Below are 12,334 nucleotides of genomic sequence, written 5' to 3'. Positions count from 1 at the left end.
TGAGCCAACAGGGAAGACCTTGTTATTACCCTGAGTTCAGTTCAGTTGCTCAGTCCTGTCCAGCTCTTTGCGACCCCATGGACACACCAGGCTTCCCTGTCCATCACCAACTCCCAAGAGCTTGCTCAAACTCATGTCCGTCGAGTCGGTGATGTCATTCAACCATCTCATCCTCTGTCGTCCTCTTCTGCTCCTGCCTTCAATCTTTCCCAGCATCAGGGTCTTTTCCAATGAGTTAGTTCTTCACATCAGGTGGCCTAAGTATTGGAGCTTCAGCTTCAGCATCAGTCCTTCCAATGAATATTCAGGACTGATTTCCTTTAGGATTGATTGGTTTGATCTCCTTGCAGTCCAAGGAACTCTCAGGAATCTTCTCCAACACCACAGTTCAAAAGCATCAATTCTTCTGCACTCAGCTTTCTTTATAGTCCAACTCTCACATCCATACAGGACTACTGGAAAAACCATAGCTTTGACTAGACGGACCTTTGTCAGCAAAATAATGTTATTTTCCTATACTAACTTATGTTGAGGTGTGTGCATGCATGTGTTCTCAGTGATGTCTGCCACTTTGTGACCCCATGGACTGTAGCCCACCAGGCTTCTCTGTCTGTGGGATTTTTCAGGCAAGAATACTGGAGTGGGTTTCCTCCTCCAGGGGATATTCCCAACCCAGGAGTAAACCCAACTCTTGTGTGTCTCCTGCATTGACAGACAGATTCTTTATCACTGAGCCACTTAGCAAGCAAGGTAGTTTCCTCTGTTCCCTGTTTGTTGGGTATTTTTTATCATCAAAGTGTTGAATTTTGCCATTTTTTATCCTGCACTGATTGAGATAATTTTTTTTTTAATTCATTCTGTTAATGTATATTACATTGATTTTCATATATTGTACCATTTTTTGGATTTCAAGAATAATTCCCACTTGGTCTCAGTGTGTGATATTTTTAATATGCTGTTTAATTGAATTTTGGTGAGGATTTTTATATCAATATTCATAAAGTAATTCATTTTCATTATTTATAGTCTCTTTGTCTGGCTTTGGTATCAAGCTAATGTAACCTCATAGGAGTTAGGAGACAATCCTTCCTCTTCAATTTTTTAGAAGAATTTGAGAAGTATTGTTGTTCATTCTTCTTCACTAAGGGAACCATTTGGTCTTCAGCTTTCTTTGGGAAAATGTTGGGAAGTCTTTGATTATTATTCAATCTCCTTATGAATTATAGATCAATTTAGAATTTCTGTTTCTTCATGATTCAGTGTTTGTAGGTGCATATTTCTAGGTATTTGACCATTTCTTCTAAGTTTTCCTATTTAAATATAACTGTTTATAGTACTCATAATATTTTTTATTTTTGTAATGTTGATTAGTCCCCTTTGATTTCTGATTTCAGCTATTTGATCCTTATCTATGTTTTTCTCTTAATCTTTCTAGATAAAATTTTGCCAATTTTGCTTACCTTTTTGAAGAAGCAAATCCTGTTTTCTGTGTTTTTTTCTGTTGTTCTCAGAGTTCTGTTTTGTTACTTCTATGCTAGTATTTATTTCCTATTTTTCTGCTAGCTTTGAGTTTAGTTCATTCTTCTTTTTCTAATTCCATAAGCTACATAGTTTGTTTACTTGGAATCTTTCTTTTTCTGTAATGTGATCACTTTACACTTTATTCTTGCTTCTTGGCACTGATTTTGCTGCAGCCCATAAGTTTCAGTATAGTGTGCATGCATTTTTAATTGCCTCAAGATATTTTATACTTTCCATTGTGATTTCTCCTCTGACTTATTGGCTCTTTAAGAGTATGCCATTTAACTTTCACAGATTTATGAATTTTCCATTTTTCCTTATGCTGTTGATTTTTTCATTCCCTTATGCTTTCAAAATACATTTGGTATGATTTCAGTATTTTAAAATTTTTTAAAACTTGTCTTATGGCCTAACATATTGTGTATCCTGATTATGTCCCATATACACTTGAGAAAAATGTATATTCTGCTGCGGTTTACCGAGTGTTTTGCATATGGCTGTTAGATCCAATTGATCTATAGTTTTGTTTGAATCTTCTGTTTACTTTCTGATCTCTCTGTTGTTCTGTCCTGTATTGAAAGTGAGGCACTGAAGTCTCCTACCATTTATTGCAGAGATGTTTATGTCTGCTTTCAATTCTGTAAATGTTTGCATCATATATTTTGTGTATCTGAAGTTTGACACATGTGTGTTCATAATTATTATGTTTTTTTGGTTAACTCACCCTCTTTTATGTAATGCCTTTATTTTGTTATATAACATCTTTATTTCATTATATAATGTCTTTCATGTCTTTATTTTATTATAGAATATCCTTACTCAAGGTCTACTGGTTAAGTGTTAATTTTGTCCAAAATTTACCTTCACAGAAACATCTGGAATAATGTGTGACCAAACATCTGAGTACCATGGCCCAAACTGTCACATAAAATTGACTATCAAAGGTAGTTTTACTAAATATAAAATTCTCTAAATATAAAATTCTTATATAAAATTTTATATAAAATTTATAAAATATAAAATTGGACACCTTTTTTTTTTTAATTTCAGCATTTTAAATATATCATCCCACTGCCTTCTCAATTGTAAAGTTTCTGCTGATGCATCTTCTGGTTGTTTTATTGAAAATCTTTTGTATGTGATGACTCACTTTCTATTTTGGCTTTCAAATTTCTCACCTCGTTTGGGACTTTTGGCAGTTTTTTATTCTGTCTTTCAATATGAGTCTCATTTTGTTTATCTTCCTTGGCATTCATAGAACTTCTTTCAAATTTGAGAGTTCAGCCAATTTTTCTTCAAATAATCTTTCTGTTCCTTTCTCTCTTCTTTTTCTGGGAATTCCATAATAAATATATTAGAACATTTTATGGGATTTTATAAGTTTCTTAGTCTCTGTTCACTTATCTTCATTCTCTTTCATTTTGTTCCTCAGGCTCAATTATTTCAAATGACATCTTTAAATTTTGCTGATTCTGCTTTCTTTTTTAAAGGTCTATTTTTGAACCCTTCTCATGAACTTTTTGGGCTTTCCTGCTGGCTTCAGATGGTAAAGAATCCACCTGCAATGCAGGAGACCTGAGTTCAGTCCCTGGGGTGGGAAGATTCCCTGGAGAAGGGACTGGCAATGTATTCCAGTATTCTTGCCTGGGGATTCCCCATGCACAGAGGAGCCTGGCAGACTATAGTCCACAGGCTTACAAAGAGTCAGACACGACTGAATGGCTAAGCACTGCACAGTAAACTTTTCAATTTGGTTGTTTTATTTTTCTGCCCCCCCATTCTGTTTCTTTGATTATTTCTATGCCTTCATTGATATTTTATTCATGGATTGTTTTCCTTATTTCCTTTAGTTCTTTGTCTATATTTTCCTTCATATCTTTGAGCAAATTTTAAAAGCATTGTTTTAAAACTTTTGTCCAATAAAGCTAATATGAATGTTTCTTTGGGGAAAGTTTCTGGGAATTTATTTTTTGTCCTTTGAATGGGCCTTGTTTCTCTATTTCCTTTGTATGCCTTGTTGAAAATATGACGTTTGTAAAATAGTCACATGTTCCAGTCTTTGCAGACTTGCATGGAAATCTCTTACTAATTGCTACTGCTGCTGCTAAGTCACTTCAGTAGTGTCCAACTCTGTGTGACCCCATAGATGGCAGCCCACCAGGCTCCCCAGTTCCTGGGATTCTCCAGGCAAGAACACTGGAGTGGATTGCCATTTCCTTCTCCAGTGCATGAAAGTGAAAAGTGAAAGTGAAGTCACTCAGTCGTGTCCGACTCTTCACAACCCCATGGAGTGCAGCCTACCAGGCTCCTCTGCCATGGGATTTTCCAGGCAAGAGTACTGGAGTGGGGTGCCATTGCCTTCTCCCTCTTACTAGTTAGTGAACCCCTTAAATTTGAGTTTAACCCAAGGTCAATATACTTAAGGTTTTCTTGGGTCTTTTCTGAACACGCATCCCGTCTGGGTCAGTGTATCCCATCTCTCCCACCTTTTTCCCTTTGGTAACCTTATGTTTGTTTTCTACGTCTGTGAATCTATTTTCATTTCCTAAATAAGGTCATTTGTGTCATTTTTTTAGATTCCATGTATAAGTGATGTCATTTGCTGTTTGTTTCTTTTGTCTGGCTTGCTTCATTTATGATCATCTCTAGGTCCATCCATTTTGCTACAAATCACATTTTATTCTTTTTTATGACTTAGTAATATTATATTATATATAGAATTCTATATATATGTATTTATATATATACAAAATATACATGCCATATCTACTTTTCAATTCATCTGTTGATGAATACTTAAGTTGCTTCCATGTCATGACAATTTTAAATAGTACTTCAATTTACATTGGGTTGGATGTATCTTTTCAGATTATGTCTTTCCCCAGATATATGCCTAGCAATGGGATTGTAGGATCATATAGTAGCTCTATTTTTAGTTTATTAAGGATCTTCCATACTATTCATAGTGGTTTACCAGTTTACGTTCCCATAAACAATGTAGTGGGTTGTTTTTTCTCCACACCATCTTCAGCATTTGTTATTTATAGACTTTTTTATGTTGGCTATTCTGACTGGTATGAGATGATACCTCACTGTAGTTTTGATTTGAACTTCTCTAATAATTGGCAGTGTTGAATATCTTTTTAGGTACCATATGGCCATCTGTATGTCTTCTTTGGAGAAATGTCTATTTAGATCTTCTACCCATTTCTTTTTTTACACTCTAATCCTAGGTTTATTGAACACAATTATTTTATTCTACACAGCAAAATGGAAACACAGCATTATCTAAAATGCTGCAAAGTTAAAAAACTCAAAACAGAAAATTAATAATACTGACTGTACAAGAAAAGCCAGAAAAGAATGTACATGTTGCCAAGGCAACCTGCACAACCACCATGAATACCAAAACAACAGGGGGTTTTGTGATGACCTATCAGAGCTGGTTTCCAACTTACTCACCATTTTGGAAAGAAAGAGAGATGTGGGTGTGTTTGTGTGCACACATGTGTATACACATGAGTACATGTGAAAAGAATCATTTTGGGCAGATAACAGGCAGTATTTGACCCTAAAGATCAGAGGACTCAAGCAGGGAAACAGGGCCAGGCTAACAGGAATGGCCATTGTGTAAAAGCATTCCCTTTCCTGTAGGACTCTGCAGGCCAGCAGGTTAGGCCTGACCAGACCACCAGAGGGGCCCCAGATCATCTGTGGAATATCAAAACAAGCTCCCACCTGGAGCTGTAACACCACCTGAAGCCCTCTGTTCAGCCCTGCTGACTTTGCTGCTAAACTGACTCAGGAACTAGAAGTGTGGAATCTTTCTAGCCAAAAAACCAGAGGTCATCCTTATAAGCACAACCCCAAACCAACAACACGCCTGCAACCCGAATCATGCTGACAGAGGAAATATCTCAGTTGGTTGCTTCACCTTCAAAGCCTGCCCCCAAGTGAGGGATTTCTTTCCTGGCAATACTCGTTCGGCTATAAAAGTGACAAGAGTGTGTTAGATGGGATACAAGTCAAAGGGGCAGGACTTCAGTGGCCCTGCTTATAGGGAAGAGTCAGAGCTGGAGTAGCTCCTTTGGCGGGCCACAGGGGGAGCAGGCTCGCCTTTGCAAAGAGGCCCTGTGCCAAGGGGAAAGTGACCTTCTCCTCATCCATGGGGGTGACCTGTGCCATGTGAGAGGTAGTTCTCCTGAGAGGACTGATTGGAATTGCCAGTGGAGCTGGCCGAGGCCAGAGGGCCAGCACAGCGTTGGCAGTGCTCTTCTGACCATCAATTTGTCCTCCATTCATGTGCTTCAGTGCCTTTTCCACCTCATCTGGATTCTCAAACTCCATACATGTGTTGTCTTTAGACAGATGGGGCTGCATCCTTTCCACAGACATGTCAATCATTAATTTTCCCAGAGTTGGAGTGTATCTTCATGATGTGATCCTTGGTCACATTCATGGTGAGCCTCCTGATGTGCACTTTGGTGGGTTTGGGGGAAGGTCTCTGCCTTTTCTTTTTGTTTTCATCTTTTTTGGGAGGTTTGAATTTGGAGGGGGAGCCCTACCTATTGTCATATTTGCCCTGAGAAGGACTCTGAGAGCCAGAGGTGCTGCTGGAGCTGGAGCTGCAGGATATGCTGCAACTTCTGAGAGGCTGGATGCTGAGGTTGAGCCGGAGCTGCTGCTGGAGCCCGTTCTGGGGCCCGAACTAGAGATGGAGCTAACTGAGACCTGGTGCTGCTGCTACCACTGGAAGCATTGCACCACTTTTGAGTTTCACACCAGTCATGATCCTTCTCTCCTGACCCCTTGGTGGTCACTTTATCTCTAGAGCGATCCTTGGAGTTTTATCAGAGTGATCTTTGCATTTGGTAGGAGAAGGAGCAGGAGCTCTAGTGCTGGACATTTTATTATTTTCTTTGACTCCTAGCAAATTCTCTTTCACCTCTGATAAATACATTCTCCCCTTCTGAAGCAATGGGGACCTCACTTATCTGAGCTCTCACTTCTAACTTGAGTCTGAGAAATGATCCCTGATCAAGTGAAATTTACACCAAAGTGCAGAACTTTCCCACCTCCATAACCTGCTCCCACTGTACTCAGCCTCTGAAGCCAGTCATTTCTCTGTTCTGCCCATTTTTTGATTGGATTGTTTTACTTGTTTGTTTGTTTGAGTTGTATGAGCTGTTTGTATGTTTTAATTTGAGATTAATCTCTTGTCAGTTACATCATTTGCTAATATTTTTTCTGATCCTATAGGTCTTTTTGTTTTATGGTTTCCTTTGCTGTGCAAAAGCTTTTAAGTTTAATTAGGTCCCTTTTGTTTGTTTTTGTTTTATGTCCCCAAGTGAAATGTCTGGGTTTCCCAAAGAGTTTCTACCCAGCTTTATTTCGGGATCTCACATTTTCGATTTGTATTTCTCAGTCCACACTGCTTTCCCCTGAGGTCTGTGGATCAGCAGTTCCCTGCAGTTTTTACAGTGTTCACCACTATTTCTTTGGTTTCTAGCCTGGATTCTTTTTTTTTGTTTTGTTTTGTTTTTGTATTTTCTTTTTTTTATTATTTTATTTTTTTTATTTTATTTTATTTTTAAACTTTACATAATTGTATTAGTTTTGCCAAATATCAAAATGAATCCATCACAGGTATACATGTGTTCCCCATCCTGAACCCTCCTCCCTCCTCCCTCCTCCCTCCCCATACCATCCCTCTGGGTCATCCCAGTGCACCAGCCCCAAGCATCCAGTACCGTGCATTGAACCTGGACTAGCATCTCGTTTCATACATGATATTTTACATGTTTCAATGCCATTCTCCCAAATCTTCCCACCCTCTCCCTCTCCCACCGAGTCCATAAGACTGTTCTATACATCAGTGTCTCTTTTGCTGTCTCGTACACAGGGTTATTGTTACCATCTTTCTAAATTCCATATATATGCATTAGTATACTGTATTGGTGTTTTTCCTTCTGGCTTACTTCACTCTGTATAATAGGCTCCAGTTTCATCCACCTCATTAGAACTGATTCAAATGAATTCTTTTTAATGGCTGAGTAATACTCCATTGTGTATATGTACCACTGCTTTCTTATCCATTCATCTGCTGATGGACATCTAGGTTGCTTCCATGTCCTGGCTATTATAAACAGTGCTGCGATGAACATTGGGGTACACGTGTCTCTTTCCCTTCTGATTTCCTCAGTGTGTATGCCCAGCAGTGGGATTGCTGGATCATAAGTCAGTTCTATTTCCAGTTTTTTAAGGAATCTCCACACTGTTCTCCATAGTGGCTGTACTAGTTTGCATTCCCACAAACAGTGTAAGAGGGTTCCCTTTTCTCCACACCCTCTCCAGCATTTATTACTTGTAGACTTTTGGATCGCAGCCATTCTGACTGGCGGGAAATGGTACCTCATAGTGGTCTTGATTTGCATTTCTCTGATAATGAGTGATGTTGAGTATCTTTTCATGTGTTTGTTAGCCATCTGTATGTCTTCTTTGGAGAAATGTCTATTTAGTTCTTTGGCCCATTTTTTGATTGGGTCATTTATTTTTCTGGAGTTGAGCTGTAGGAGTTGCTTGTGTATTTTTGAGATTAGTTGTTTGTCAGTTGCTTCATTTGCTATTATTTTCTCTCATTCTGAAGGCTGTCTTTTCACCTTGCTGATAATTTCCTTTGTTGTGCAGAAGCTTTTAAGGTTAATTAGGTCCCATTTGTTTATTTTTGCTTTTATTTCCAATATTCTGGGAGGTTGGTCATAGAGGATCCTGCTATGATATATGTCAGAGAGTGTTTTGCCTATGTTCTCCTCTAGGAGTTTTATAGTTTCTGGTCTTATGTTTAGATCTTTAATCCATTTTGAGTTTATTTTTGTGTATGGTGTTAGAAAGTGTTCTAGTTTCATTCTTTTACAAGTGGTTGACCAAATTTCCCAGCACCACTTGTTAAAGAGATTGTCTTTAATCCATTGTATATTCTTGCCTCCTTTGTCAAAGATAAGGTGTCCATATGTGCGTGGATTTATCTCTGGGCTTTCTATTTTGTTTCATTGATCTATATTTCTGTCTTTGTGCCAGTACCATACAGTCTTGATAACTGTGGCTTTGTAGTACAGCCTGAAGTCAGGTAGGTTGATTCCTCCAGTTCCATTCTTCTTTCTCAAGATCGCTTTGGCTATTCGAGGTTTTTTGTATTTCCATACAAATTGTGAAATTATTTGTTCTAGCTCTGTGAAGAATACTGTTGGTAGCTTGATAGGGATTGCATTGAATCTACAAATTGCATTGGGTAGTATACTCATTTTCACTATATTGATTCTTCCAATCCATGAACATGGTATATTTCTCCATCTATTAGTGTCCTCTTTGATTTCTTTCACCAGTGTTTTATAGTTTTCTATATATAGGTCTTTAGTTTCTTTAGGTAGATATATTCCTAAGTATTTTATTCTTTCCTTTGCAATGGTGAATGGAATTATTTCCTTAACTTCTCTTTCTGTTTTCTCATTATTAGTGTATAGGAATGCAAGGGATTTCTGTGTGTTGATTTTATATCCTGCAACTTTACTATAGTCATTGATTAGTTCTAGTAATTTTCTGGTGGAGTCTTTAGGGTTTTCTATGTAGAGGATCATGTCATCTGCAAACAGTGAGAGTTTTACTTCTTCTTTTCCAATTTGGATTCCTTTTATTTCTTTTTCTGCTCTGATTGCTGTGGCCAAAACTTCCAAAACTATGTTGAATAGTAATGGTGAAAGTGGGCACCCTTGTCTTGTCCTGGCTTTAGAGGAAATGCTTTTAATTTTTCACCATTGAGGATAATGTTTGCTGTGGGTTTGTCATATATAGCTTTTATTATGTTGAGGTATGTTCCTTCTATTCCTGCTTTCTGGATAGTTTTTATCATAAATGGGTGTTGAATTTTGTCAAGGCTTTCTCTCCATCTATTAAGATAATCATATGGTTTTTCTTTTTCAATTTGTTAATGTGGTGTATTACATTGATTGATTTGCGGATATTGAAGAATCCTTGCATCCCTGGGATAAAGCCCACTTGGTCATGGTGTATGATCTTTTTAATGTGTTGTTGGATTCTGTAGCCTGGATTCTTTATTTCTATTTCTCTTCTGATCTTTGGGTCAGGTGAGAGACAAACTAGTCCTTCAGGCAGCCCCAAAACAAGCTAGAACATTCCAAACAAATTCTACTCTGTTCCTTCCATCGTAAGTAAGAGAACTGACAATGGCCTGATTTCTCCTGATTCTGCTTCACCGTACTGGGGAAGGAATCAGTTGCTCTTCCTTGCTATTCTTTGGAACTCTGCATTCAGATGCTTATATCTTTCCTTTTCTCCTTTGTTTTTTGCTTCGCTTCTTTTCACAGCTATTTGTAAGCCTCCCCAGACAGCCATTTTGCTTTTTTGCATTTCTTTTTCATGGGGATGGTCTTGATCCCTGTCTCCTGTACAATGTCATGAACCTCATTCCATAGTTCATCAAGCACTCTATCTATCAGATCTAGGCCCTTAAATCTATTCCTCACTTCCACTGTATAAGGGATTTGATTTAGGTCATACCTGAATGGTCTAGTGGTTTTCCCTACTTTCTTCAATTTAAGTCTGAATTTGGCAATAAGGAGTTCATGATCTGAGCCACAGTCAGCCCCCGGTCTTATTTTTGCTGACTGTATAGAGCTTCTCCATCTTTGGCTGCAAAGAATATAATCAGTCTGATTTCGGTGTTAACCAGCTAGTGATGTCCATGTGTAGAGTCTTCGCTTGTGTTGTTGGAAGAGGGTGTTTGCTATGACCAGTGCGTTCTCTTGGCAAAACTCTATTAGTCTTTGCCCTGCTTCATTCCGTATTCCAAAGCCAAATTTGCCTGTTACTCCAGGTGTTTCTTGACTTCCTTCTTTTGCATTCCAGTCCCCTATAATAAAAAGGACATCTTTTTTGGCTGTTAGTTCTAAAAGGTCTTGTAGGTCTTCATAGAACTGTTCAACTTCAGCTTCTTCAGCGTTACTGGTTGGAGCATAGACTTGGATTACTGTGATATTGAATGGTTTGCCTTGGAAACGAACAGAGATCATTCTGTCGTTTTTGAGATTTCATCCAAGTACTGCATTTCGGACTTGTTCTGTTGACCATGATGGCTACTTCATTTCCTCTAAGGGATTCCTGCCCACAATAGTAGATATAATGGTCATCTGAGTTAAATTCACTTATTCCAGTCCATTTTAGATCGCTGATTCCTAGAATGTCGACTTTCACTCTTGCCATCTCCTGTATGACCACTTCCAATTTGCCTTGATTCATGGACCTAACATTCCGGGTTCCTATGCAATATTGCTCTTTACAGCATCGGATATTACTTCTATCACCTGTCACATCCACAACTGGGTATTGTTTTTGCTTTGGCTCCATCCCTTCATTCATTCTAGAGTTATTTCTCCACTGATCTCCAGTAGCATATTGGGCACCTACCGACCTGGGGAGTTCCTGTTTCAGTATCCTATCATTTTGCCTTTTCATACTGTTCATGGGGTTTTCAAGGCAAGAATACTGAAGTGGTTTGCCATTCCCTTCTCTAGTGGACCACTTTCTGTCACACCTCTCCGCCATGACCCCCCTGTCTTGGATAGCCCCACACGGCATGGCTTAGTTTCATTGAGTTAGACAAGGCTATGGTCCGTGTGATTAGACTGAATAGAGAACTGCAAATAAAGATGTTATGAATGTCTTACTTTTCTGTCAATTTATTAATAAATATTTTAATTAAATATTAATAAGTTATCATTCTAATAAAATATAGTTTCTGCCATATGTTTTTACATCTAAATGATCCCTTGATATATCTGACTCTTTTGAATGTGGCTTTTTCTGGATTGAGTGCTTATTTAGTTGCTGTAAATCATTGACTCATTTCCAGAGCTTGTATAAAGCTGTTTTAGCCATTCTGTAGTTATTTATTTGATATTCCTGTGAAAGATTGAGGATATGGGTGGTACTCTCATAGATTCCTAGTCTACCATCTTTCTGACCCATTATTCTTGTATTTATTTCATCCATTTTATCTATTTTGTTTTCTCTTTCTAGAATCCCTATTATTCAGACAGACCTCTTGGACTGATCCTTTTACTTTCCTACTTTTTATAACCTATTTCCTCCTTTCTTAATTTTCCCTTTTTTATGGAATATTTACTAAGTTTTTCCTTCTAACTCTATTTTTTAAATTATGTAGTCAAAATTCTAAAATGCACACTAAAATATACAACAACAATTCTTAGATAATAGATGCAATTTAGTTAATAGATACAATTTATTCTCCTTTTCTGAGAATACTAATATCACATAGATTTGATGGTTTTTATTGGAGTATAGTTGCCTTACACTTCTGTGTCAATTTCTGCTGTACAGCAAAGTAAATCAGCCATACTTATACATATAGCCCCTCTTTTTTGGATTTTCTTCCCATTTAGGTCACCATAGAGCACTGAGATCTCTGCAAAACTTGGTATGAGGACCTTCATTTCCCAATTTTTCAGTCAGATAGTCCTGAATCCTTAGCTGTACTTATGTCCCTGAATATAAAATCTCTCTAGTTTAACTTTTCTGCAAAATAAATCTTTAATCTCCCATCTCCTACAAAGAGATGAAAGAGTCACTTGGTTACATGTGGTTGCCAAAAGTTCTGTTGACATAATTATGCCTTTAAAACAATTATTTAAGTCATGTTTCCAATTCTCTGCCTTTTTAGTGTTCTATACTGTGAATCAGCTTTCTCGTTTCCTTGCAGTAAATTTCAACTTTATAATAT

At 37.8% G+C, this 12,334-nt stretch overlaps 1 pseudogene; it reads right to left on the bottom strand.

Moving 5' to 3' along the window:
- Window positions 1-5,588: 5,588 nt before the first annotated feature.
- On the bottom strand, window positions 5,589-6,518 carry LOC147375609 (uncharacterized; annotated as a pseudogene).
- Window positions 6,519-12,334: the final 5,816 nt, after the last annotated feature.

This window comes from Bos grunniens, chromosome 3 (genome assembly GCF_055505025.1).
Source record: "Bos grunniens cultivar Pamir isolate PY7600 chromosome 3, Bosgru_T2T1.0, whole genome shotgun sequence".
Lineage (NCBI taxonomy): Eukaryota > Metazoa > Chordata > Mammalia > Artiodactyla > Bovidae > Bos > Bos grunniens.
This window is presented reverse-complemented; position numbering and strand designations above follow the sequence as displayed.